Here is a 24,401-nt window from a genome sequence, read left to right as displayed (position 1 = left end):
GAGAACCAAGACTCATTGTGACAAAAACATAGTCGTTGCGATCGTGTTCTTAACATATGGAAGCTTATACGATGAATACCGCTCTCTTTCTAAGACACAGTGGTACACTTCGCAGGAAAAACTTATGAGACGTGTCCACCCATCGCTGATTTTCGCGCATTATTGTTTCGTATCGCCAACAATCAGTTACTGCCTAAGCATTGTACTTAGTAGTAGGCGGTGCTTGGTATGTTCACCTTGAGCAACAGGCTTATGAAGTATGTGTGTGGGTTCTGACATGTGGAAAGAAATTGACCATGTCCAGTGGTAAGGAAGGTATGAATTTGACGTGGAATACTGTGATAACAATGGGAATGGAAGATTTTTTTACTTCGGAAAGTACATCAGGTCATAAGAAAGGTACAGATATCTCTGTCTCCAGAGCCACTGGCGTCAGTGGGGATATTTCCAATACTTCACTCACTGTCGAATGCCGTCCAATGGAGACTGCGATCGGCCGGGCGTTGCGGCTGAGCGGTGCTAGGCGCTTCAGTCTGGAATCGCGCGACATCTACGGTCGCAGGTTCGAATCCTGCCTCGGGCATGGATGTGTGTGATGCCTTTAGGTTAGATAGGTTTAATTATTTCTAAGTTCTAGGCGACTGATGACCTCAGAAGTTAAGTCGCATAGTGCTCAGAGCCATTTTAACCATTTTTTATAAGGATGATTTGGAATCTGTTATGTCACCCAGAGGAAATATTTTCCTCAATTTTTTTCGAGTTTTCACGTAGTATATTCACAGACAGGATAAGTTTCTAGTTACTCAGTGGTTTACAGCAAGCTGCACCTCGCTAAATTATCGGGTTTCTAGAGAAATAATTTCCAGTTTATATCTTAGGAACTATACTCTGCAAGCGATCTGTAGCGTACTGCTATGTGCTTGAAATCGAGAAGAATCGCGAAAATGTCATGATATTCTGCAAACCACGTGAAAATACATATGTTCTTGTAATCCCAGGGCCTGCAGACGGGTGTAGAAAGCAAGCAAGCAGGTCGGGACCAGAAGCAGTAACGCCTTTGTGCCAAGGGGAAACGGTCCTGCGTTTGTACAATAGTTCAGAGAATGACCTGGTTCCGCTGAGGGTGTTCTGGTCACGTGTCAGCTCAGTATGTGTGTGGAGGCAGATGATTTGTGACCGTCGGCTACAGTGGATGACCTACCGACCTCGTGGGAAAAACCTAATGCTGCAAGAACAATATACGCTCTATGTGCTATTCCTATCTGTCTTTGTGATATTTGTAGAAGTGTCTGGTGGTTGCTAGCTACTTTCAGGATGCAGAACTATTGAATTTGTTTGGTGTAGGATACGAATTGTGTGTTTACTAAATCGAGACGATATGTACTGAAATATTCAGGCCTCCGTAGTCAGTGGTAGAACAGTATAATTGAGGAAGTGTCTTTCTGTATTTCATGATCTATAGATCATTTTTGCAAGGTGTAACTGTCAGTGCAATATGGCGATCTGTACAAAATATTTTTGCCACTGAAAGTATCGTCTACAGAAAGAAAAGGCGGACAATGCTCTCACATCAGTAGCATCAGTAATTTGGCGGGTAAATTCAGTAAGAGCCAGTCAGAATGCTCCATTCATTTACAAGACATCCTTTGTGCTGGGAGAGAGGAGCGTCTGCATAGTGGTGAGAATGTTTACCGTTTCAGAGATGTTTGTTGAAAGCATGATGTCACGATTTCCAGGAAGGGTAACACGTGATGGACAGGGTGCCTCGTCAGGACCATAATGAAGAATGCATTCGGTGTTATCCTGGGCTGTTTTGTGAACATGTCCTGTTATGACAAGAATTTCCATGCAGACAAGCTAAGACATAACAAGAGCTCCATCAGCAACAAAAACGACCGTTAACTATTTCTGCAGCACTTTACTATTTTGGAAAGGGAGACTTGGCTCTTATTTACATAGACATGTGATGTCAGTATAACACTGACAACCTTTTAGGTGCGCCTTCGAGGCTGAGCCTCTATGCAAACATCTCACTCAGTTGTGGACCTGAGGTAAACACGTGAGCTGCCAGATAAGTCTTGCATGTGGAACAGGCTGTCCTGTTAGGATCGCTAGGAAGAATGCATCCAGTCATCATTCCGCCTTGGAACTCTGTGGGGAACAGTTTGCTGATACGTCACATTCGAATTTATTAACGATTTCCGAAAGCGTTTTTACATGCAATGAGTGTTTGTGCACAGCATTATTGCGGCTGTTTAAGCTTCGTGAGCGTGATTGCATAGCGTACTACATGCATTATTTCTTCAATGTTATGCATGATGAAAGTGTCTGTTCATCAGTGTAATGTATTATTTCGGTAACTTACGAGCAGTTTGCAGGTCTAGGTGCTGTGCAATGCGTTATTTAGACAGTTTACAATTAGTGAGAGTCTGTGCAGAGCGTTCTACATGCATTATTTTGACAATTTAAGAGTTGTTTTCGTGTCTGAAGATCAGTTTACTGCATTGTTTCGGTAATATATGAGTAGTTTGCAGGTCTGTAGGCTATTTATTGTGACAACAACCATGTCAGGGTGAGTGTTTAGTGTCAGCATAACAAATAAACTACGTGAAATCCTTCCCTTATAAAGTCTTGAAACTTCCCACTGAAAATAAATAAACTGCACTCTTACCTCCCCCCTCTCCCTGCTACTGTACCCAGACTGAGTCCTTTTCCCGCCATTTTTCCCCAGACCGCCATGGAACGACAGCGCCCTCTGGTGGCAGTACTGCGTACAAGGTCAGTTGGACACCAGACCTCATGGTGAACACGCTGGATGGAGCTCCTGCATATGACAACTCAAATTGTTTGATAAACACTGCACGCAAAACAAAGACTTACGTCTATCCTATTCAGCAGCCCAGCATAGGCTGAGTCGTTTTCCTGCCAATTCCAGGCAAGAGGTGGTGGTTGCATGACATAGGTTAGTAGAGGTAGCCCAAGTGACCTTTTTTCCTGCCATTTTCTTAGGGTAGTGGAGGTAGACCAAGAGACATTTTTCCCACAAAAATGTGATCATCGCGCCATTTTCTTGTTGTGGGGAGTGGTGGGGTGGGGAGGGGGTAGGGGAGGCGGTTAAGTTAGTGGAGGTAGCCCAACTGATCAATTTTCCCACCGAAATTTGATCTTCCCGTAATGATGGCATTGCAGTGTTGCCATATCTATCGCCGCCATCTTGGATCCACCATTCTGGGAAAATTTGGCAACAATGCAACGTGGGGTGACACGAAGTTTGTCCCACTGCTGGCATAACTTAAGAGATATGACGTCACAGTCACTAAGATATGAGAAAAAATAACGTATCATGTATTTAGTTTCAGTACATTTATTCTTCACTACTAAGACACTCTTGCTGTCGATTCAGCTTCAGGAAATTCATGACACATAGCAGCGCTTTTGACAACTTTCAACTGTGAAACGCAGACGGCTATAAACGAAACCAATAGCTGTCTATAGAGCTGTGATGAGGCGTTGCCATAGAGACGTTTACAAAATCGGGTTTTCGACAGGCAAAGCAGCTGTGCCCAGCGCACAGAAAATGTGCATTACAAACTCTGTTAATTTTTTGTTTTCGTTTCTAATAGAAAATTTGAAAAATTGATATCCATGTAATCCCCACTTTTTCGGCTAATAATAATAATAATAATGATAATGCTAATAATAATAATTCTTTATAGAACGAGCAGAAACTAGCAAAATACACAAGGCAGTCACTCATATAAATACATCGGCTACACCACTGCAATTTCATAACCGCTTCTACAACCCTTTAGATCACATAACATCAACAGATACAAAGAAAGTAAATTGGAAAGAGAAAACACTACATGGCAAGCACGCGTATCATCTAACACAGCCACACATCGATCAAGACGCATCCATGGCTAAGAAAAGGCAATATATACAGTGAGACGGAAGGATTCATGATTGCAATACAGGATCAAACAATAAACACCAGATATTACAGCAAGCATATTATTAAAGATCCCAATACCACAACAGATAAATGCATACTTCGCAAACAACAAATAAAAACAGTAGATCACATCACAAGCGGATGTACAATACTAGCAAATACAGAATACCCCAGAAGACATGACAAAGTAGCAAAAATAATACATCAACAAGTTGCCATACAACATAAACTAATAAAACAACACGTTCCCACATACAACTATGCACCACAAAATGTACTGGAGAATGATGAATACAAATTATACTGGAACAGAACCATTATAACAGATAAAACAACACCACATAACAAACCTCACATCATACTCACCAATAAAAAGAAGAAATTAACACAACTAATCGAAATATCCATACCCAATACAACAAATATACAGAAGAAAACAGGAGAAAAAATTGAATATTACATCCAACTGGCTGAGCAAGTCAAGGACATGTGGCATCAGGATAAAGTTGACATTATACCAATTAGACTATCAACTACAGGAGTCATACCACACAATATCCAACAGTACATCAACGCAATACAGCTACATCCAAACGTATATATACAACTACAGAAATCTTTAATTATTGATACATGTTCAATTACCCGAAAGTTCCTAAATGCGATATAACATATACCGTACAGTTAAAAGGAAATCACCCTTGATCAAGGTCCACGTCACTTTCCATTTTTAACCAGACATAACGTCGGAGAAAGGAAAGAAATAATAATAATAGCAACAATTATAATCATAGTAAAAGTAATAACAACAGTCCTGTGTGGAGTTGTTAGTCTCCCATTGGGCGCCTCCCCAAATGGCACATAGAGAAATGTTTCCAGTTATGGTGGGTACTGGAGAAATAAAATACCCAGGATGGACTAAATTAGCGGTTTCTGCTTTGTAGTGTGGTACTGGTTTATCAAAGGCTAAAGGAAGAAAACCTTGAGAATAAGTTACCTGATTTCCCAAGTTGAGGACTGTGCGGTGGGCGAGCTCCTCACTCACGTGAAAAAATTAACATGCTAATAAACCTAATAATATGCCACAGAAAAACTGGGATCTTGGACGACGAACTAACAAAGCGAAAAGGAGAGTGGCATTTGGTTGCTGGAGCGTGCAAGGTATCTCCATGTTACTCACATAACTTAAGAGGTCCGAAATATATGTTGTCATGCTCTCTGAGACCAAGAGGAAAGGTAAAGGAGAAGAACTTAGTAATTATTTACATATTTGGAGTGAGGTGTCCAAAGCGATAAGAGCCAAAGCAGGAGCCTCCATTATGATAAAGAAAGAATGGAAAAAAGAATCATAAATTGGGAATTTATTAATGAACGTATTATTATGGTGGGAAGGACTGTGTTTGTCAGGGAAATTGTAATTATTGGAGGATAGGCACCCACAAATGATACAAGAGACCAGAGAAAGATACTTTCTGGACAATCCTAATGGAGATCACAGAAAAAGTCCCAAGAGGGAAGGAACTGATTATCATGGATGATAAGGACACAAGAGTAGAATTAGAGAATCATGTACGATGCTGGGAAAACGTGAGGAGACGGAATATAATGACAATGGAGAACGATTGATTGAAAATTGTGAACAGTGTGATCTGAAAATCACAATACATTTTTTAAACTCTAGGATATTCATAAACACACTTGGCAAAAGAACACTAGAGAACTTCGTTTTGTAATAGATTATATTATCATTTAACTGACAAGTAGCTTCAAGGGTAGCAGATGTTAGATCTTATAGACAAGTCCAGTGTGGATTAGACTATTATCCAGTAGAAATGAAGAGTTTTTGGCTGTGGAAGAATGCAAATAATGTTGCTAAGAACACTAAAATGAATTGTGCTGAGAGAGCTCAAAATCTGAACTTAAATAGTGACAACCTGCAAGAAGAAAGTATATGAATATTCTTTGCCACCAGAATGGAGAGGACACTGGAAAAATCATTTGAAGCAAGTACAGAGGAAATATACAAATAAATAAAAACAAATATTATATTAATAGCAACAGAGGTGCTGGGCATAAAGGGTAACAAACCCAACTGTGCAGCAGAATGGTGGTTGGAGGAAACAGAGGAGACAATTAAAGAAACGAGAAACGCATTCGATCAGTGGTTGAATGATAAAACGGAAGCAACAAGAACAATCTACAGGGAAAAGAAGCATGAAGAGACGATAAAAATAAGGATATCAAAGAATGAAGCAATGGATAAGAAATGTGCCTATGTCAATAGCAAACTATGGTTTGGGAAAGTGAAAGAAGCGTGATCCATATTAAAGAGTATTCAGCAAGAGACGAAGGCCAAAACCAGTCTTTAACTGATAAAACCAAAGGAATGGGAGGATTCTTTCAAGAAATTATTAAATAAGGATACAGAAGAATATCTGGAGGGAGGAGCAGTGGGAGGAAAGGAGCGGTAAGGGTAGGAGAACCAAATTTTAGAAGTAGAAGTGAGTAGGGTAATGAGAACAGGCAAGAGTGGTAATTCATTTGGACCAGGCAGTATCAGTCTCGAGTTCTTAAGGTATAGTGGTGACGAAATTGTGAAACTAATAATATGGTTAATCAATAAAATGTTACATGCAGATTCAGTGCCCAAGGAAATTAAGCTAGGATATATTAATACTACATTTAAGAAGGGGGATCGCAGAAGCTGCTCGAACTATCGAGGAATTTGCGTTACAAACACATTAATGAGAATTTTTAGGAAAAGAATTAAAAACAAAGTGTAAATAAATTTTAAAACCCAAGAAGAACACTGATGCTTCACAGCTGGCAGATCACGCATAGACCGTATTTTTACATTATGACAGATCTAAGAGAAACAAAGGGCAAAATCGAAAAGGATAGGATTATTTTCATAGATTTAGAAAAAGCACATTATACCAATCCGAGAAAACTACTTTTAAGAGCATTACATATGGTGAACATAAAGTTCCGTTAATTAAAATAATATAAGAAATCCAGAATGAGATTTTCACTCTGCAGCGGAGTGTGCGCTGATATGAAACTTCCTGGCAGATTAAAACTGTGTGCCCGACCGAGACTCGAACTCGGGACCTTTGCCTTTCGCGGGCAAGTGCTCTACCATCTGAGCTACCGAATCACGACTCACGCACGATACCCACAGCTGTATTTCTGCCAGTATCTCGTCTCCTACCTTCCAAACTTTACAGAAGCTCTCCTGCGAACCTTGCACTCCTGAAAGAAAGGACACTGCGGAGACATGGCTTAGCCACAGCCTGGGGTTGTTGGTCTATGGACGTAACATAATACAGTTTTTATTAAATGAAGTGATGAATGATATTGTTTATGCTCTCACAGAGCCAGTAAATGTTAGGTCATAGTTATTTCTGTAAAAGTGTGTATTATTAATTTGTGAGGCCATAAGGTTATTAAGAATTGAAGTGATACTAATAGTTAACAAATATTGACCACTGTCCATGGCAATTATAGAGAAACACTGTAACTCAAAGGCAAAGCAATTGGAGCAAATTTGTAAGGTAATGAAATTTTGTATATTTAGTTTTAAGTATGCAGCAATGCAATATTTGGATTTGGCTGAACTTTACAGTACTGACTCTTGAATGTAGGAAACAGGTATTTTCCATCAGATTTAATGTAAAGGTTGATTCGGTACATCCAATTTGTAATATTTTGTATGTTTTGTAATCCTGAAGCAAAGAATTTTAATTTTGGTGTCTGTTTTGTCAACCAATGTCAGACGTTTTCCTGACGTAACAGTCCAAGCGTTTTTAATTAAGACAGCACATGAAAGTTATAGAACAGTTGAAAAGTTCACTGATTTTGAAGTTAATGTAAAATGTTTCATATCGGATTTTGTGAAGGTGAAACTTTATTTTGAATACAATTTTCAAACTGAAGCATTCGATCTGAGCATATCCCCTCATCAGTATCTCATCCTCTTCCATGTGGTGTTTATTTTAATGTAATGAATATTTTTCTAAAAGAAGTATTTTTTCAATCAGAATCAGAAAAGTATTAATGTGCCAGAATCATGAAAGTATTAAAGTATGTAACAGTTTCAATTCGGGCAGCATTGCACACTGCTGAGCCTGTAGCTAGTACATTTTATTCTTCTTCATGGGAGAACAGAATGTAACATGGTCCACTGTTGTTGCTTTAGAGGTAAGGCAATTTAATTTATTTGTATGTGGACAGGGACCAAAGTTATCAGTTTTGAACAGGGCCAGAAGATGCAGTACCTAAGGGGCTGAATGGATTTTGCAGTGACTATATTTCTTTATTGGTACTGGGAGCTGCATTTTCCAATCAGTTGGTATAAAGTTTTGCTAACAGTAATACAGAGTAAGCACACCGCTTGCAGCTGCAACACGCTATGTGATAACTCCAGTTTAGCATGCACTCCCAGTTCAGGCATTCATTTAAGTATGTGGTGCCAGTCAGTAGGCTAAAATATAACACACAGCATACAGACGACATCCAACTGTACATAAGTGCAAGCCTCAAGAACATTGCTGACGCAGTAGCGAGTATGAACGCAGGTCTTTGCTCTGTTTCTCGATGGGCACAGAACCTAGGTCTGAAACTAAACCCCAGGAAATCCCAGGTCATTCTTATATCTCATCCAAAGTTAATCAGCCGGTACTCTCGCGAAACAGTCCCTCAAATACTCCTCAATGGTACCAAACTACCATACCAAAAAACAGTAAAAGACCTTGGAATAATCTTGGATGCACACCTAAACTGGGAAGAACAAACAGTCACAGCTTGCCGGAAATCACTCTCCTCGCTACAAGCAATCCAAAAATTTAGAAAAATATTTCCAACCCATGTTAGATAAAAATTAGTCCAAACACTAGTCTTGCCTAATCTTTACTACTGTGATGTAGTTCAACACGGCACAAATAGTGAAAATTCGAGATGCTTCGAGCTAGTGATGAATGCTTGCGTTAGATACGTGTGCAATATACGGTTGTATGATCATATCAGTCCTTCATACTCCCAGCTAGGTTGGATACGTCCACATAAGGTACGCGATCTCCACATGATGTGCTTACTTCATCGATTTCTTAGTCACTGGTGCCCCCAATACTTATCATCTCACATTAAACACCTATCATCATTCCACAACCGAAATACCAGATCGGATACGTCTAGCATCTTGGCTGTACCTTTACATAACACAAAATCTTTCTCCGTGTTATTCTCCATCTCAGCCATACGACTATGGAACGCGCTCCCCTCTGATCTGCGTCTTATCCAGAACCACTCAACATTCAAGAGGGAACTCCAAACTTACAAATTAGGGACGGTATAGCCACGATTGTTGTGCCCCTCTCATCTCTTTCTTTCTCCTCTCCATCATAGCTTCGAATTTTACCATTCTATTTCTCTTCCTCTAACCCAGCTACCTCTTCTATATCTCTTTCACCCCATTCTATCGTCTTATGTCTCTGCTCGATGAGACTAACTCACAAGCTGCAAGAACATAACGAGAAAATTCCCAACTAGCAATAGGACTGACATTCATAAAAGAAAAATATGTTTACTTTCATATACATAGTGATTACTATTATTGTTATTATTATTATTCTTCATTGTTATAATTATTTTTTTGATTGTTATAATTATCCTTGTACTACTGTTATAATCTCTATTTTTTTCTTTAACATTAATACTGTATAACACGTGGTATGTCCATAATGTTCAGTACAAACTGAAATTCGTTCAATCTGAGTATGCCTGGTTAGGTCTAAGGGAGGGCCTAATCTTGCCATATAAAATAAATGCATTAATAAATAAATAAATGGATAAAAACATGTCTTAAGAAGACAGGACAGGTAGCCTAAGGGGATAGGACAGGTGGGTGGCCACGGTCTTAATTAAAGAACCATCCTGGTATTTGCTTAACACATATGCGGAAAGACGAATATCTCATTCAAATTAGACAATATGTTTGCTTGCCCCCCCCCCCCCCCCCCCACATCTCTTGCACCAAAAGTGGTAGATGTGCGGAGACGAAAATATGAAAACACCCAAAACGCAACGCATTAGCATGCCTAACAGGAAAGATGTTAGTACTCAAAACAGCTCCCAGTCATCTGGAAATGTATGAAACAGTTCCTGCACGGTTGTCAAGGGAATTTTATGCCATTCTTCCCGCAAAATAATGTCAAGTCAGGGAACGGAGGTGGAGGTGAATAGCTATCACTCAGGCTCAATAACATTGAGATCTGGAGAGTGCGGTGGCCAGGGGAGAAATAACAGTTAATCCTCGTACTCACAAAATCACTCCTGGACGATGCGAGCTGTGTCAACAGGGTCGCTGTCTCGGAACACAGCGTCACCATTGGGGAACAAACATTGTACCAAGGGATGGACCTGATCAACCGAAATGGTCATATAACCCTTGGCAGTAATGCGACCTGGTAGAGTTACCATAGGGCCCATTGAATATCACATTATGGCCTAAATCATCACCGAACCCCCGTAGCGTTTCACTCTTGGGACGCAAACTCGGCCAGAAGTAAGGAAACAGTGTGAAACAAGACTCATCCGACCAAATGACTTTCTTCCATTGGTCCATAGTCGAGGTTTTATGGCTTCGGCACCATGTTGTCCTGTTATGGGAATTTGAAATGGTCCTGGAATTTCAGCTCGCGCTGCAGTTCCCTGCTTATGGAGCTCTCAGAGTGTTGTTTTGGTGCTGGCAGGTTTCGCGAGCGAAACATTCAGTTCTGCTGTGACTTCTGCAGCTGTCGTCCTCTTATTTTCCATCACAATCCTCTTCAAACACCGTCTGTCACGATCACTCAGAACACGGTTTCGTCCACTTTGTGATCTAGAGGATGAAGTTTTTCCCTGTTCCCTGAATGCTGTAGAAATGTTCAATACTGTGCCTCATGAAACACTGAAATACTCCCCTTTCCCCTGTCTCCGTCCATCTCCCCCTCCTCCTCGTGCTATCCATTTCCTCCTTTCTCTTCTCACTGTCTATCTCCTCCTCCTTCCTTTCTCTATGCATCTCTTCCTCTTCCCTCTCTCTTTACATCTCCTCCTCTTGCCGTTCTCTCCCCGTTTCCTCCTCCTGTCACTCTCCTTCTTTTTATCTCTGTCCGTCTCCCCCTATTACCTTTCTCTGTCTATGTGCTCCTACCCCCTCTGTACATCTGTTCTTCCCCCTCTGTCCATCTCTTCTTGACTCTCCAAGCCAATTTTTTCCTCTTAACTGTATGTACATCACTAGTCTAGCCGTTCTCTCTCCGTTTCCTCCTCCTGTCACTCTCCTTCTTCTTATCTCTGTCCGTCTCCCCCTATTGCCTTTCTCTGTCTATGTGCTCCTACCCCCTCTGTACATCTGTTCTTCCCCCTCTGTCCATCTCTTCTTGACTCTCCAAGCCAATTTTTTCCTCTTAACTGTATGTACATCACTAGTCTAACAATGAATCACTTGAGCGCGAGGTCGCAAAAGGCCAATGATGTTTACGGCATTCGACGCCCCACGCATTGTATACCATGCAACCACAATATTTGCTGCTAATGCAACAGGGGACAGAACAGAGTTATCCAATGAAGAGCGCAGCATGGGACTATGGAGCATAGCTGAACTGCTTAGTAGACGAGTAACTCATAACAATTCATAAATGGCTCTGAGCACTATGGGACTTAACTGCTGAGGTCATCAGTCCCCTAGATCTAAGAACTACTTAAACCTAAAAAACCTAAGGACATCACACACATCCATGCTCGAGGTAGGATTCGAACCTGCGACCGTGGCGGTCGCGCGGTTCCAGACTGTAGCGCCTAGAGCCTCACGGCCACACCGGCCGGCAACTCATAACAGTGCTACAGTGTGTGAAGCCATGACTAATAACGAGATATATTTTTTTCTTGATTTTACTACATTGTACTTGATAGGTATATTTCTGAGGACGCAGAATATTTTTCATTTTGTTATATTGTGTAGAACATGAAGTGTGGCTTTATTTATTTTGCTGTTTTCTTCATGAGTTCCTTGTCTAAAGACTTACATTTTGTTCTGATGATCTTTCAAATAGTTTTATTAAATGTATTGTGTGAAACGGAAAGCAATAGGCAGAAGTGTTGTAAGAACTGTGGAACGAGAGGGTTATCGATAGTTGTCGGGTCGAACAGAGTGTGGCGGACAGTCGCGGATGGCGCGTAATCGTGGTGCTATGAAAGCGAGTGTTGTGTGTAGTAATGGTGTGCGTTTAACGCGATATTAATACCGGACTTTCGCTTGTTAGACACCGTTTGAAATTTGACTCTGTGATGGACATTCTAAAAGGACGTTGTAGTACGCGAACGCAGTTGGTTTTTGCAGAATGATGCTTGTGGCAGTGTCAATCGTCTCGTGCACAGACAGTATTGTCGTCGGTTTAGGATTGAACTGCATTACATAAACTGTGAATTTAATTTTGCTGATTTTCTTGACTACGATGTATGACGCATGCTAAAGCACTAACCGCCAATGTGAAAACTGTGAACTGTGTTGCTACGTGACTGTTTCCGCGGGAACAATGTTATCGTAACCATTAATATTAACACCAGATGGACTGTCTTACTTCGTAATTGGCAAATTATAGCAAATTTAATGTGTATTTGAACATGATGTATGGACTGTGCCAAACTGTCGTGTGTGAAAGTTGCTGTTGAACTAATACCAACTTCAAGTGCTGCATAAACAGTTACTTTGTTCTGGCCAACGACAAATGAATGCTACGCAACTTATTATCACCGCCAGCTGAAACAGGATGTAAGGAAACAGGGTATATTAATGCCAAGGACAAAACTGGATGAACTTATAGGACTCATATCAGCATCTTCAAACTGCTTCTACCACCGTCGCCACGTCCCGCCGACCCAGAACAGGTAAGACTCAAAACCATTTCTCTCTTCGAGAAACTCACAGTTGTAAACAATGTAATTTATTTTTGCTTTGAAACAGACTATTTCTTAATGTTTCTTTCCGTAAATAAATGTAGTGTATTGTAAAGACTGTTCACCTTCTGTAATTGTTGTGCCGCCCCCCCCCCCCCCCACTAACAGTAGTTACTGCCATCATTTATTTGTTTTACTTTTCAGTGTATTTGTACTAGTCGTTGCATGCGTTACACGATGTGTCTTTTGGAGGGATGTGCTTCGATTTGTATATGCAGTAGTTTATTCAGGAGAATTTATGTGTTGGACTGTGAAATTTCCAGTCATCCATGTTTAGAGGCAAATTTATCTGGGTTTAACTGTTACTTGTAAGCAAAATTACAGTATACTGTGTCCTTATTTATCAAATTAGCTTCAGAGTGTTTTACTGTTTTCCACTACCAAAGAATTTTATTACCAGAATTTTAATAGGATTGGAAACTTCTCTTACGTAGGCTTGCTTTTGAAGTTTCCAGAAGTAAAACGGGTTCTGGGGGTTTATGCAACATTAATTTACTTCTTGCGGTTTTTCTTTAAACATTTTCTGATTACAAATCACGGTCACAGTAAATCTCCAGGAACCGTTTCCTTCAGAAGTGCTAGTGGTATTGATACAAAGCAGATCAATGGCATACATTGCATTCTTTCTACAACAACAGTCGCTGAAGTGGACATTTCGTCAGAAAGAATACAAGGAATTTCGCAGAGTGAGCAAGAAGTGGCAGATGTAATATTAGCTTTTCTGCAAGTTTAGTTAGTTAAATGTGTGGTTCCATATAATTTCGACTGTGCAGACGAAGTACATGAGGAGTACAATGATGACGATAAGTGCTTAACAATTGAAAGTGATGTTGAAACAGTTGTCGAACAATGTAGTCCTTCTCGGACTGGGATCCACAAATCCTGTCGCCAGTGAAGCGCCAGAAAGGACAATCGTTGTCCAAGGAACAGGTACTAAACATAAATATGTACACGGAATGTCATCTGCAGCATAGTAAAAGAGCAATTATGAACAAATCTGGAATAAGTCCAAAGCAATATGACCATGTTGTGCATAAGAAAAACTCGGATATCCAAGGGAGGACAAGGCACACTTGTTACAAAAACTGCTGTTTGCGCGTCTCAAGGATGCTCGATTCAGTTTACAGGATGTGCATGATAGTGACCTGCTACGTTATGCACATTAAATTGCACGTGATATAGAGTGCAGTGATTTCAGGGGAAGCAATGGATAGTTGCATAACTTCAAACATTGCTGCAGAACTGGAAGACATAAGGTAATGAATTTTCAAACAAAGCTTCAACTTGAGATGCACAGAAAACTGGGGAATCGGCCAGCAAATTTGAAGATGAGATAAACAAACTTATCCCGTTGTTCAGCAGGCCATTGTGGCCGAGCGGTTCTAGGCTCTTCAGTCTAGAACCGCGTGACCGCTACAGTCTCAGGTTCGAAACCTGCCTCGGGCATGACTGTGTGTGATGTCCTTAGGTTAGTTAGGTTTAAGTAGTTCTGAGTTCTAGGGGACTGATGACCTCAGATGTTAAGTCCCATAGTTCTCAGAGCCATTTGAACCCGTTGTTCAATTAGAACTTTGTTTCCAACCCAGACCAATCAGCATTTGAAAAATGAAACCTGGATATCAGAGGTACCAAGAGAAATGTGTCAAGATCAACTAACATCAATGCCTTAACGCATTCGTACATAATTATGCTGACTGTTTGTCTGGATGGTTAAATTGGCTGGGAAGTTATTTACTGCGCTGCGAAAAGTTGGAGGTGCTCTGCCCCCTATGATTCTTTCTCGTGTGCATGATCTTGCAAGGACAATAGGGAATATTTACGTCACAGCAGGCAAGACTGGGAAAACTGGCGTAAGGGAACTACAACTATGGTATGAGCACTGCTATTGGACAACAGTTGGTTAAAATAACTTGCTTTTGCTTGATTACTGGTCCGTGTATAAAAATCATACTCCTTTAGAGCGAACCATCCATCCTGAGAAGTGTGTGGCATTGCAATTCACACCAATTGGAACCACTGAACAAATTCAGCCACTAGTTGTTTTTTTCCTAGTCTATAAAACATATTATTGCGTTATTTGCAGCTATACCGTAAAGGATAGCCAGTTTCACAATAAGCTCCACAACAGACTGTTCTGCATTCCGTTGCATACCATTACATTCCATTAGTTCTCATCATCTCATTACACCAACAGATTCTATATGCATTATTAAAGAGTGGATACCTAGCTGAACGTTCTGCACTGTTTGTAACTAACAAGGAGTTATCCTTGGACCTTGATGGAGCGAACTAAAAATGGCTCAAATGGCTCTAAGCACTATGGGACTTAACATCTGAGGTCATTAGTCCCCTAGACTTAGAACCACTTAAACCTAACTAAGCTAAGGACATCACACACATCCATGCCCGAGGCAGGATTCGAACCTGCGACCGTAGGAGGCACACGGTTCCGGACTAAATCTCCTAGAACCGCTCGGCCACAGCAGCCAGCTGATGGTGCAAACCTTTGTGATCACTGTGGCGCACCATTTTTCATTCGGTGTTCATGCTGGAAGTTAATGGTTTGTTTCGAACATTTCTTGAATGTCGTCGATGACCATTTTGTGAAGCGTAATACATACATCTCATAGAAGTTTGATCTCCTGGACACTCATTTTCTGTCGCCCTCCTGAAGCACATGGCGAGTCATTGTCAGCTAATGTTTTTCCTGTCGTGACTGTTAGAGCAACACTTTCAAATGATCCTTGCTAAAGACTGAACTTGCGACATTGCACTCGAGGGTTTCTTGTAAGTCCATCTCCTCCTCCTCCTGCCTCTCTCTGGCCATCTCCTCTTTCTCCCTCTGTCTGTTCATCTCCTCCGCCCACTCTCTCTGACCACCTCTCCACTCTCTCTCTCTCTCTATCCCTCCCTTTCTCTTTTTCTGATCATTTCCTCCTACCCCTCTCTCTGTTCATCTACTTCTCCCCCTTCTTTCGGTCTCTTCCTCCCCTCTCTTTGTCTACCTCCTTCTTATTCCCTTCTCTGTGCATGGATATATGACCCATTGTGCACAGTCATTATTAAAAAAGAACAACTATATTGAGTACCTACATAACATATTAACATACTGTAAATTACAGGTGTTATTCATAATTATTCACTAATGTCATAATTATTGATATCTTTGGAGGAGCCTACACAGGGGCGCGCGCCCCTCTCTTGTGGGGCCGCCTGCATTGCCACCTGCGCCGCCACCGTCAGTCAGCGAGCACGCTATTCGTTCGTTTCTTTCGTCAGTCGACTCGACTGAATCGAGTTATCGAGTAGCTGTACTTCCTATGTAGCACGCGCGTCCGCGTCATCGTATTTTACACGTTCTGTCTGGCACATAGATAGCTAACACATACCTATGAGAAAAGTCCCGGCCATTCTAGTGATCTCGATACGTTAGTCTGTCTGGCATTTGGCTGAGAAAAGTCGCGAATATTCTACTGTTTTCTTGTACAGAGAACCTTCGATATGTAGCGTTATAAATACGGACTATTCGCCGAATAGGCGGCTAGTTTACATTCGGAAGGAGAACTATTAAGACTGAAGAATGAATAAGTAAAAAGTCTTAGCTGCAGCAAGTGCAAGTGCGAAGATTAGTCAAGAGTGAGAGTGATCAGTTTATTGTGAAGTACTAATAATAGTAATTCATAGTAATATTGTCGCGAAAGACGCTGAGAAGCACCCTGGTGTGGTGGTTATGATATTAAACTGTTGCATAGAGGGTCGGGAGTTGAAAACTCCCCTGGACCGTACAGTTTTAACTTCTATATTCGGTCCGACTACGTTCTGCATGTACCCACAAATGTCAAGTATCATTGTACTGGAATGTTCTGTAGCTGTATATATACTGTATGTGTTCTGGCGAGAGGCAGTTCGCACTGCGCTCTCGTATGTGCAAGTGCTGAATAAATCTTCGTTAAGTGAAGTTAGTGTTCGTCATTCATCTAATTCCACCGTCTCCTACGTGACAATATTGTTACCAGTCTCGTAACAGTATTTTTACTACTGTAATAACGTAACAAAAGTTTCCTATTGAAGCGTATATCTCCGGTAATAGTGACTTTCGAGAAGATTCCTAAAACCGCTTTGTTACTATATAGATATCTTTAGCGACCCCTCGCTGAGATTTTTCTGTATCCGCCACTGAGTCTACATCACAAACAAATTCATTTCCTCTTTCAACATCATCCTCATTGTCTTTCCAGAGCACGTCATCTTCACTGTCGACCAACGTATTTGAAATACAGCATTTATTGAGTGGTTTTACGATCACTTGTGCTTCTATACTTTTCCAAAAAAATGGTTCAAATGGCTCTGAGCACTATGCGACTCAATTGCTGAGGTCATCAGTCGCCTAGAACTTAGAACTAATTAAACCTAACTAACCTAAGGACATCACACACATCCATGACAGAGACAGGATTCGAACCTGCGACCGTAGCGGTCGCTCGGTTCCAGACTGTAGCGCCCAGAACCGCACGGCCACTCCGGCCGGCTATACTTTTCCAGGCAACCGAAACCGAGTGTATAATAATGTAGGGTGCAGCAAATGGTGTGACTTCAGTGGAAGATGCTCCTCGTCCAGGTCAAGCACAACGAGTTGTGACTCCACAGAACATTGCAGCAGTTGAAGGAAAACCGTCGAGTGACACTGAATGACACTGCAGCATGTCTACAGATTAGTCATGGGTCAGCACACCACATTGTGCATGATGTGCCCCAGTTTTACAAAGTATCTGCAAGATGGGTGCCACGACAGCTGACTCCTGAAACGAGAGAACGTCGTGTTGATGCTTGTGAAGAACTTCTTAGGCGCTTTGCACGAGAAGGTGATGGCTTCCTTGCAAGAATCGTTACTGGGGACGAAATCTGGGTTCACTTCCACCAACCGGAAACGAAGAGAGCGAGCAAGGAATGACGCCATTTCTCATCACCAAAACCAAAGAAGTTTCGAACAGAACCATCAGCAGGGAAGGTTATGCTGACTCTCTTTTGGGACGAAAAAGGCGTCATTTTGGAGCATTACATGCCTAGAGGGACCACTGTCGCCACTGCATCATACACAGATATCCTACAAAATCATCTGCGGCCTGCAATCAAATCAAAGCGACGTGGATTGCTGTCAGCAGGTGTCCTTTTGCAACATGACAATGCAAGGCCCCACACTGCCCGTACAACACTTGCAACAATCACAGACCTACATTTTGACTGTTTTCCTCATCCACCATACTCACCTTGTCCCAAGTGATTTCCATATGTTTGGACCACTCAAAGACGCAATGGAGGAAAGAAGTTCCGTTCTGATGAAGTGGTATGCCACGCGGTTCATGAGCGGTTGCGCGGACTACCAAAAGAATTTTTTTCGATAGGAATTTATGCACTTTGTAAGCGCTGGAGGACTTGCATTGAGCGTCGGGGAGATTATGTTGAAAAGTGATACAGCTTTGTACAACTTCTGCACAGTAAATAATATTTTAAAAAATATTGAAGGTTTTCATTCGACTCACCCTCGTAAGTCTCATGTCGCCAAATAGTCCAACAGCCCAAAAATTGGAAGTAAACATTTAAATACGTCTTGAAATACTGAAAGAAGTGCCTCATGGATTTCGTAACTCCACTGCTCAGTGTTTTCTCCTCAGTCTGGACATCAGTGCAAACATTTATAAATATGCATTGTGCAATACATTTGTTTTCTCTAAAACAGAAAAGTTACCTTATTTTTGCGTTATTGAACTGTGCATTTAGTGTAGTCCAAAGTGTCAGTACATGTTTCTGAACCACCTATTTATGAATTTTTTCGTAACATTTTTGGGTTTTAAAATTCTTATATTAACTTTTTTTAGAAGTTTGGTCTTTATTTTGCAGTTGTGATCGTTACTGTATTCAGTACACAGGAAGATTGAATAAAAATGCCTTCAGCCTCAATTTTTTCGTGTTTTGTTAAACTGCACTATGCAGATTTCCTTGCTTGTTTTAGATGTTATGTTTCGAAACCTAATATCTGACTTTCTCATAACAGGGAATCATTTCACCTCACTGAAGAGCAATTGCAAATTGTGTATCAGACGATTTGTACATAAGATTGATCAAAATGGCTCTGAGCACTATGGGACTCAACATCTCAGGTCATCAGAGCCCTATAATTTAGAACTACTTAAACCTAACTAACCTAAGGGCATCACACACATCCATGCCCGAGGCAGGATTCGAACCTGCGACTGTAGCGGTCGCGCGGTTCCAGATTGAAGCGCCTAGAACCGCTCGGCCACCAGCGGCCGGCTAAGATTGATCCACAGGGTCTGAAAAGCGTAGTGTAATTTAATAAACACGAAGAAATTATGAATGACGGCATTTTTATTCAACCTTCCTCTTATAATTCTTGGAACCTCTAGCGAATCACTAACTTGCATGCATCCACAGAACACAAATAAAACTTCAGTATAAACATATTCTTCAAAAGACAAGTTTTTCGTGGCCGGGATCATATTAAAGTTTTTGGAAGATATTACCGTAACCTTCGACGGCTAAAAACTATTTCTACATACAATCAGCACCAGTACAAGCAGTTTCGGCCGTTTAGCTATTTAGAAGTGGAGTACAGTGAAAATCTGGTGGCTCAGGACATGTCAATTTTCTTTTTCAAATGGTTCAAATGGCTCTGAGCACTATGGGACTTAACATCTGAGGCCATCAGTCCCCTAGAACTTATAACTACTTAAACCTAACTAACCTAAGGACCTCACACACATCCATGCCCGAGGCAGGATTCGAACCTGCGACCGTAGCGGTCGCGCGGTTCCAGGCTGTAGCGCCCAGAACCGCTCGGCCACAGCAACCGGTCAATTTTTTTAAATGTTTGTCAGGGATGTATGTGAGCATCACGTCCATAGACTGAGAATGCAACGTTGCTGGCACATTTTGCTTAAATAACAATAAACCATTACACATAGTCACTGTTTGTTTCCATCAGACAGTGAACATATGCACTGATACGCCAGAATATTATGACCATAGCCCGCCGCGAAGCTGGATGTCGCCTGGTGGCGTTTCGGGCACGTGACACACTAACAAAAGTATGTAAGCGGAGCAGACAAGGTCAGTGCATCACCCTAGCGAAGATATGGGCTGCAAATGGGAAAATTCATTGAGATAAGTGACTTTGAAAAAAGGGCAGATTATTATTGCGCAGAGCTTGTGAAAGACTATCTCGAAAACGGCGAAGCTGGTCGAATGTTCAAGTGCTATTGTTGTGAGTATCGACAGAAAGAGGTAGGACAGCGAAACTACCACTATGTGTTTGGTTGGGCGTCTACGACTCTTCACAGAATGTGGCGTTCGGAGGCTTGTCTGCACTGTAAAGTAGGATAAATGGTGATATGTATCATCTCTGCCGAAAGAGCACAATTCATCGTACATTGTTTAACATGGAGCTCTGCAGCAGGCCACACCTATGTCTTCACATGTTGACCCAACGACATCGTCAGTTACGGTTGCAGTGTGCACGCGACCATCGGGGTTCGACTATCGATCAATGGAAACCTGTCGGCTCTTCAGGTGAACACATTTTTGCTGCACTAGGTCCATGGTCATCTCCACAAACGCAGTCATAGAGGTGAACGGCGGCTCGAAACGTCCAGCACGCCACAGACGCAGGCTGCTGGGAGCCGCAATATGCTATGGGAAACATTCTCTTGCGCTTGCGTGGTACCTGTGGTAGTAATCGAAGACACGCTGACAGTTGTGAACCGCCTGCATCCCTGCATGCTTAATGTCTTCTCCGACGCCGATGTCATCTTTCAGCGGAATAACTGTACGTGTCTCGGAACTAGAACCGAGCTACAGTGAACTCACGTTGATGTTCCGGCGATCAGATTCGCATGATGTAAATCCTATGGAACCTATAAGGGTCGCTATCGGGCGCCATCACCGCATACGCAAATCAGCGGCCCGATATTTACGCGAATTGAAATGTATGTATTGTTACATACCTCTACAAACCTACCAACAAACTTTCGGATCCCTGATACGCAGAATCAGTGACGTGTTTCGCAGCAAAGATGGACAATTGAACTATTAAGCAGGTGGTCATAATGTTTTAGCTCATCAGTGTGTAGTGGTTTAATGATATTTATGCGAAAGATGCCAGCAATTAGATAGCCACATCGGTGTATTTTAAATTTTTGACTTTGTCCCAGGCACATAATTTTCGGAGCACTCCACTTGAAAACAGTTGAAAGGCCAAATTTGCGGTAGTGAATATTATGAATAAATAATTTTAACAGTTGAAGTCAACGGACATGTCTCTCAAAAATTATTCATCAAGAATCTCCGACGTACCTATTGATCACACCCGAAGAGGGAATCAGGCTGAAAGCTATGCCCCCTTTTAGGCAGTTTTTGTTATTCACCGGATATTTTTTCGTGCCTTTGCGGAGGACAAAGACAGAGACTCTCGGGAGATGGGAAGAAGGATTGGCTGCAATATTCCGACCTTTTTTGTGCTCGCATGGCTCCGCTTCGCCCTTAGCCCCCTGCAGCGTGCGTCCTGGAGTCTTTTGCCGCGCCGACACTAAAACAAACGAAGGGGAAAATGCGCCGCGGGGAGTCCCCGGCGTAGTTGGCGCGGCCGCCACCGTGGCGCCAGTGGGCCGCCCGCGAGTGGCCGCGATGATTAATGCGTGTCCTCTCAGGAGCTAACCGGCCCGGCCTGGCCCCGAGCTAAAAACTGCGCGCCCACCACTGATGCGTTAATTGGAAGGCCGCGGGAAAAAAGCGGGTAAATGCCTGGGATCGGAACTGTCCTGCAAATTGATGCATTTCACGTGGAATTCTCCGACGGCGAAATACGGGATGCAAATCTGACCATTGAGTACAGTCCGCTACGTAACGAAGTCCTGAGATTCATCAGCTAGGCATCTATTCATACTTGGTATGGCGATGCACGTGCTGTTGTCCAAAAGTTCTTGAAATACGAGGTGTGACCAAAAAGAAACGCAAATGTTTATTTTTCTTATAAAATCTTTACTTATTCATCAGCATCAACTTTATTCCCTCCAAAGTAATCTCTCTCGAATATAATACACTTGCTCCAGCGCTTCTTGCAACCTTGGAAGCACTTGTGGAACCCACTTTTTTTATGGTGTCCTCGGGAACAGATAGAAGTCGCAAGGGGCCATGTCCGGCGAATTCGGTGGCTGAGGCAACTTAACGGTTTTGTGTTTAGCCTAAAAACCACGAACAAGGAATTAGTTGTGAATGCAAGCATCACCGTGATGGAATTTCCACGAGTGCTTTGCCAAAATTCTGGTCGCTTTCTTCGGACTGTTTCACACCAACGTCACCTAACTTCCAGGTAGTATACCTTCTTGGCAGTGCGACCTTAAGGCAGGAATTCCTGATGCGCTGTCCCATTGTAATCGAAAGAACCTACACATTTCACCGAACTTGTCGAATTTTTTCGTTCTTGGCTCTTCAGGCAGATTCCATTGCAACTATTGGGCCTTGATTTCGACGTCATAACTGTATACCCCTGTTTCGCCACCTACTGTAACCTTCTAAGGAAGTTTTGGATTGATAATTTAGCAATTCCTGAGCGATGTCATCTTTGGTCGAAATTCAACAATTTGGAAACAAACTTTGCTGCTACAAGTCTTATACCAAGGACATCCGAAATATTGCTTGGCATGAGCCAAGGTATGCCGGGCATCGTCAGCAACCTCTCTGATAATGATTCGGCGGTTTTCCAGAGCCATTTTCTTTACCTCTTCACCACTGTCGTCAGTAACTGATGCGCTAGGCGGTCCAGGGTGGTCATCGTCTTCAGCATCTTTTCGACTCTCTTTGCAACGTTTATACCACTCGGAAACTCTTGTCTTTCTTATAGTAGATTCGCAAAAGACCACAGACAACAGTTGGAATGCCGTGCAGCAGTTTATTCCAATTTTCAAGCAAATTTGATACACATTCTTTGATCCATCTCTTTCGAAAGTAAAAATTCACCAAGCACTCGAAAACACATGTAACATTTTCGACTGTCAACAGTAAACTAAATATTCAAAACAGCTGAAAATGCAAACATACATCAGGAGCAAGTGTAACAACAAGATAATAAATTTCGAAAATCGTATTTATAAACCCCACGAAATTAAAAAAAATTCCCGTTACTTTTTTATATACACCTCGTATATTAACATAATTACCTTTCACCTCGCTCTTATTCTGCATGATCATCTTCAAAGTAGTACCGTTGTGGGCGAAAACACCGTTCCAACGTTTCTGCCACTTTTGAAGTACATTTTAGAAGTCTGTTTTTCTTAGGTTCTTTAGAGTCTTCTGCGATTCCGTTTGAATCTTCACCACTGTATCATATTTTTGCCCCTTCAATTTAATTTTAATTTTGAGGAAAAGGAAGACGTCACACGGAGCTAAGTCTCCGTGGGTATGTCAGGTGATAAATAAGCTTCCATCTTGCTTTTAGCAAAAAATTCCGGAATAATGGACTCGTACATTGTCATGGTGGAGTACTCAGACGTTCGCGCACCACTTCTGTGGACAATTTCCCCACATAACCTTCCTCACTCGCTTTAGAATATGGTGAGAACTCTTTATATACCGTCTAATCAGGGCGGAGGCAGGAGGGGGGAGGGGGGAAGAACTCTTTATGAACAATCCCATCAATAAATATACAGGGTGGTCCATTGATCGTGACCGGGCCAAATATCTCACGAAATAAGCGTCAAACGAAAAAACTACAAAGAACGAAACTTGTCTAGCTTGAAGGGGGAAACCACATGGCGCTTTGGTTGGCCCGCTAGATGGCGCTGCCATAGGCCAAACGGATATCAACTGCGTTTTTTTTAAAATAGGAACCACCATTGTTTATTACATATTCGTGCAGTACGTAAAGAAATGTGAATCTTTTAGTTGGACCACGCTATGTGATAGATGGCGCTGTAATAGTCACAAACATATGGCTCACAATTTTAGACCAACAGTCGGTAATAGGTAGGTTTTTTTAAATTAAACTACAGAACGTAGGCACGTTTGAACATTTTATTTCGGTTGTACCAATGTGATACATGTACCTTTGTGAACTTATCATTTCTGAGAACGCATGCTGTTACAGCGTGATTACCTGTAAATACCATATTAATGTAATAAATGCTCAAAATGATGTCCGTCAACCTCAGTGCATTTGGCAATACGTGTAACGACATTCCTCTCAACAGCGAGTAGTTCGCCTTCCGTAATGTTCGCACATGCATTGACAATACGCTGACGCATGTTGTCAGGCGCTGTCGGAGGATCACGATAGCAAATATCCTTCAACTTTCCCCACAGAAAGAAATCCGGGGACGTCAGATCCGGTGAACGTGCGGGCCATGGTACGGTGCTTCGACGACCAATCCACCTGTCA

The sequence above is a fragment of the Schistocerca cancellata genome, chromosome 9 (assembly GCF_023864275.1).
Source record: "Schistocerca cancellata isolate TAMUIC-IGC-003103 chromosome 9, iqSchCanc2.1, whole genome shotgun sequence".
Lineage (NCBI taxonomy): Eukaryota > Metazoa > Arthropoda > Insecta > Orthoptera > Acrididae > Schistocerca > Schistocerca cancellata.
Note: the sequence above shows the minus strand (reverse complement) of the source record.